General features: G+C 37.9%; 1 pseudogene; it reads right to left on the reverse strand.

Annotated features, from left to right (window-relative positions):
* Window positions 1-2,640: 2,640 nt before the first annotated feature.
* On the reverse strand, window positions 2,641-3,753 carry LOC117073052 (annotated as a pseudogene).
* Between the last annotated feature and the right edge of the window lie 1,572 nt (window positions 3,754-5,325).

The following is a 5,325-nucleotide window of genomic DNA, read 5'->3' on the forward strand; positions in this document are numbered from 1 at the left end:
GCCAACATGGATTAATTAATTAAAATATGTAAGGACAAATTATCCCGTTTTGAAGGGGTTGACATGTAGAGTATGATGATTTCTACACAGCATTTAACTAAAGGTTACTCTTGTTTCTTGGTTAATATGGTGAAGTATTGTCTGGATTACTGTCCTACACATTTGAGCAATTTTTCCAGAGAAGTTTAGTTTTTTGTATTCAGGGGCACTTCTAATAGAATATTTGTAACCTCTCTGATTTATCTTGTCCTTTAAATATTATAGCAATGACATGACTTAATGCTTAGAAAACATGGTTATCAAATTTGCAGATGACATAAAATTCAGAGACTAGCTAATATGATAGATGTCACAATCAAATTTTAAAGTGATTGTGCAGGCTTAATAAAAAAAGATGACATTTAACAAAGATAAATGATCTGGCATTTTACTTAAAACAATAAATTTTATAACTAGATTGGGAAGACCTTTCTTTGAAGAAATTTATATAAAAATAATCTGAAACTTTTATTTATCACAAAATACAAGTTTGGTAACACCCACACAATTTTAGTTTACTAAGATGGCTTTCTGGGGTCCAAACCAAATTTGGTGATAATCCCCCTGAACTCTGTGTTTAACTGACAACCTTGTGTTAATTTCAGGGCCGCAATTTGAGAGAGAAACTGACAAATGGTATACGGAGAAAGAATTTTGAGATTTATAGTGCTGTAGAAGCCACTTATAAAAAGATGCGTTTAAAGAAAATGTAGTTATTTTCAGGACAGCGTAGTGTTTATGTTCATAAATTATGAAATAAAAGAGATCTGAGTTTAAGTCCCAGAAGAGCCATTAACCCTGGCAATCTCACCTCGGGCAAGGTGTTTAACGTTTTTCAGCCTCAGTTTCTGCATCTGTAAATTGTTTATGACAAAGAGGATATATGCTAGCAGAAGTTAGATTTTAAAGAGAGACCGCAAAGTAGATATATTCCATTTAGTTTTGTATGATAAAACCACTGGAGGAAAGGGAATTTTGTTAAGTATATTGTAATAATTTCAATTACCCAATTGAGTAGTTGAGTTAACCCATTAAATTACACAAATTATCTGTATAGGTAATGAGCTCTTGGCCACTGAAGCTATTCAAAGCTGTCTCAGTTAAGAGCTTGCAGGGGATTTCTGCTGTTAGTCATAGGTTTGAGGATACATATGACAATATTTATGACCAGTAATTGTCATGAGGAAGTTGCACAACCAAGAGACAAGCAGGTGACCTGCTTCTGAGTCTCTGAGTCTAATGAAAATAGACACACAGCTTCAAACAATTACATTAAAATGTGTTAAGGAACAAGCGTGGAGCACTAAAACAGAACAAAGGAAGAGCACCTGTGATAGCCACAGTTTACGTGTCTGGTAGGATTTCTTTAGCTCCATTGCTCATTTTTGTTCTTATTTGAAATGTCACACTTTAGAATGAAAACAATAGAAAACCTTCAAAGTATTTATTGTCCTGCAACACATTCTCTTCTCCCAAATCTTATTCTGGTATTCTCTACATTTCTTTCTCCCCCAAACCCTTCCTGGGCTCTTCCTCTGTAAGTTTCCCCATCTCATATTCATAAAGAAGGAGAAGGGACAACAAAAATGCAAAAATTATTCCCTACATCCTGTTTTATCTCAAGGCCTTCATTTTTCCTTAATAGACCAAATGTCATTGTTTGCTTAGGAGTAGGAAACAGCCATTTTAGACCTATAATGGAGATCTCATGTCTTCTCTTTTGCCAACAGTTTTTTTCTAGTTATGTGACATTAAAATAGTTTTATTTTCCCGGCCGATTTCTGAGCTTACATATTGACTGGACTTGAATGTTCTACAGCTGCTTTGCTTCTTTGGAAAAAACACAAGCAGTTTTCTAGCTTTATTCCCAGGTTGTATGGGTATCTAGTCCTATCCTGTCTCTCAGACTGCTACTTCTCTAGGTGTTCAGTTATAGGGGCTGCACCATAACATTCCATTTTGGAAGGGACAGAGGGAAATTATCTGTTTCTCTTAATGTAACCATTTAGTTTATTGTTTTGGGGGGATATTTGTGAAGAGGGGTGACTTGGCTGCTGATATCTCTCTCTGTAAAAAACATATTTCTAGCATTTGAGAGCACCCTGCATTTGCATGCAAAACAAGAGAAGCTCACTTCTTTGTACAGCCAAGTGGAATTGCTACATACTTAGGATGCTGCTGCTTAAAACAGATTTTTACCTAAGCCATATCATATCTTGTTTTTCCACTTCTTCCTTTGACTGCTGAATCCATTCCACATTCAGTGTACAGACTGACTTGGTAATAAAGATAGATAATCAATTACTAAACTGGCAGAAAGACAAGGAAGGCATCCCAACAGAGCCATCTGATCCCTGAGGAGAGAAGGATGTATGGAAGCTGGTGGCTGGCCAGAAGGAGACATTCCCTTGAGCATGAAACAGTTAGGGAAATTTTTCTCTTTGTACAGTTCATATCATCAGTTTACATTTGAATCTTTGAAGTATTACAAGAGTTCCCGAGCAGTAATTTACCTTCCAGATGTTTTGGTTATTTTTGTTTCAATCTTGGTTTAATTTCTAGATTTATTTTCTAAGTTATCAAAGCTTATTGCATGATAATGTCTGCATTTTGCAATTTATCGAAGTTTTTTTTTTTTTTTGAGCATAAGAGGTGTGATTTTTTGGTATGATCGGTCTTTGCCAACATACCAAGGACTCTTAAATAAGTGTTCCTTAATTTTCATTACTTAATATGACTAAAGGAGATGGGTAGTGCGAAGAGGAATTGGATAATTTTAAGCCATGGCTAACAAAACAACCATAGCCAAACTGAATGATTCTGCAGGTGTATTAACCAGTTTACAGAATAATGTAATTAAAACAGCATAAACCTGGGGAAGAAATCCTACAGTCCTTTTAGTTTCTGAATTCTCCTTGTTTCTCTAGTTAATTCACCTGGAGTTTCTGAATACACAGTTTTACTGCAATCAAATGGCTATTGAGTTTGTTTTGTTGTTTCCTGACAAGCAAGTAAAATCAGATTTTGTTGTTTTGAACACAGCTAGATTTTCTAACTCCTTCCTCCCTCCCTCCCTTCGTTCCTTCCTTCCTTCCTTTTTTTTTTTTTTTTTCAGCATCCAAAAATCTTTAGTAACACGACAGGATCCAGAGTTAGTTCTTGCAGCCTCGGCTGGCCAGTCGGCCTCTGGCGCGCTCGAACTTCCGGCTCTTGGAGCGGATGTATGGTTTGGTGTGGCTGTGTGGTGTTCCCGGGGCCTTGCCAAAATGCCGGTACACGTCTCAGCCCTTGCGAGGACCAGAGAGCAGGACGGTACCACAGCCTTTGGGGGAGTCCGCCGCCAGCTGGTCGAAACTGAGGCTCTTGCCCCCGGCCCTGAGGATGCCGCCCGGGGACCAGCTGGTCATGCGCAGTGCACACACCTTCAGTTTGGCCACCTCCAGATCCCGTACGTCATCCGTTACCACAACCACAGCCTTTCTGTTTTCCCGGCCAGGAAGCTTTATCTTCCGGATCACCGGGGAAAGGGACAGAGGTGGTCTGTTGGTGCGATTCATAAACAACCTCTTCAGGACAACCTGGTTGAATGTGGAGTTGTTTCATCTGGCCAGAAACCTGTACAGCTTGACCAACAGCCTCAGGTAGGCCAATATCCTGGCTCTTGGGCTCCTTGTGCCGAATCTTTCGGTCCTTGGGGTGGATGACAACCCCCATGATGGCACCTTCTGTTTTGGGTGTTATTTTTTTTCCCTTGAGCGCGGATAGGAGTTTCTCTTTTGCCCTGTAACTGAAAGAAAAAAGTTACATAGATTTAAGTGTGGATTTCTTTTCACTGAGTTAATCTGGCATGTAATGATCCCACCTCATTTTTATATTCTTTTTTTAATGTTTTATTTTTAATTATTATGGGTACATAGTAGGTATATATATATTTGTGTGGTACATGTGATGTTTTGATGTAGGCATACAGGGTGTAAAAATCACATCAGGGTAATTGGGACAACCATCACCTCAAGTATTTATCATTTCTTTGTGATAGGAACATTCTAGTTCTACTCTTTTAGGTATTTATAAATATATAGTAAATTACTGTTGACTGTAGTCACTCAATTATACTACCAGATACTATCTAACTATATTTTTGGACCCAATAATCATCCCCACTCCCCCAGTCCTCTCCCACTACTACCCTTCCCAGCCTTTGGTAACTATCATTCTACTCTCTATCTCCATGAGTTCAGTTGTTTTAATTTTTAACTCCCACAAATAAGTGAGAACATGTGAAGTTTGTGTTTCTTTGCCTGGCTTTTTTTACTTCACACAGTGTCCTCTAGCCTCATCCATGTTGTTGCAAATAACAGGATTTTATTCTTTTTATTGCTGAACAATATTCCATTGTGGATAAATATTACATTTTGTTTATCCATTCATCTGTCGATGGACACTTAAGTTGATTCCAAATCTTGGCTATTGTGAAGAGTGCTGCAATGAACATGAGAGTGCAGGTATCTCTTCAATATATTGATTTTATTTTTGGGGGATATATACCTAGAAGAGAGAATCCTGGATCACGTGATAGTTCTATATTTAGTTGTTTTGTGGAACCTCCATAGTGTTCTCCACAGATAACATTTATTTTTTTTTGGTTGTTGTTGTTTGGAAACAGAGTTTCACTCTTTCACCCAGGCTAGAGTGCAGCGGTGTGATCTCGGCTCACTGCAACCTCTGACCCCCAGGTTCAAGCGATTCTCCTGCCTTAGCCCCCAGAGTAGCTGGGATTATAGGTGCCCGCCGCCATGCCCTGCTAATTTTTGTATTTTTAGTAGAGATGGGGTTTCACCAGTTGGCCAGGCTGGTCTCAAACTCCTGACCTCAGGTGATCTACCCACCTCTGCCTCCCAAAGTGCTAGGATTACAGGCGTGAGCCACCACACCCGGCCACATTTTTGTTTTTCTAATTGTTTGTTTGATTTTTAGGTAAGGAAATAGCAATTGTGTTTTTTTTTTTTTTCAGATAACTGAACTTTAATTTCATTTAGTTTTAGAGGTGGAAAAGATTTTTTATATAAGCTTTCCTCTTTGTACTAGAGCTGTATATGTGTGTTTAAATATATATACATGCATAATATATACACGTGTGTATATATGTGTATGTATATTTAAGTTGAATATGCCTTTACTGTAGTCTCCACAGAAAACTTGAATCATAAATTTATTAAATGTGTTAGCTTTAATAAATTTAAAATTTTGCATTCATGAAGCAAGAAGTTTTTCAATCAAGAAGTT

The sequence above is a fragment of the Trachypithecus francoisi genome, unplaced genomic scaffold (assembly GCF_009764315.1).
Source record: "Trachypithecus francoisi isolate TF-2019V2 unplaced genomic scaffold, Tfra_2.0 Lachesis_group4, whole genome shotgun sequence".
Classification (NCBI taxonomy): domain Eukaryota; kingdom Metazoa; phylum Chordata; class Mammalia; order Primates; family Cercopithecidae; genus Trachypithecus; species Trachypithecus francoisi.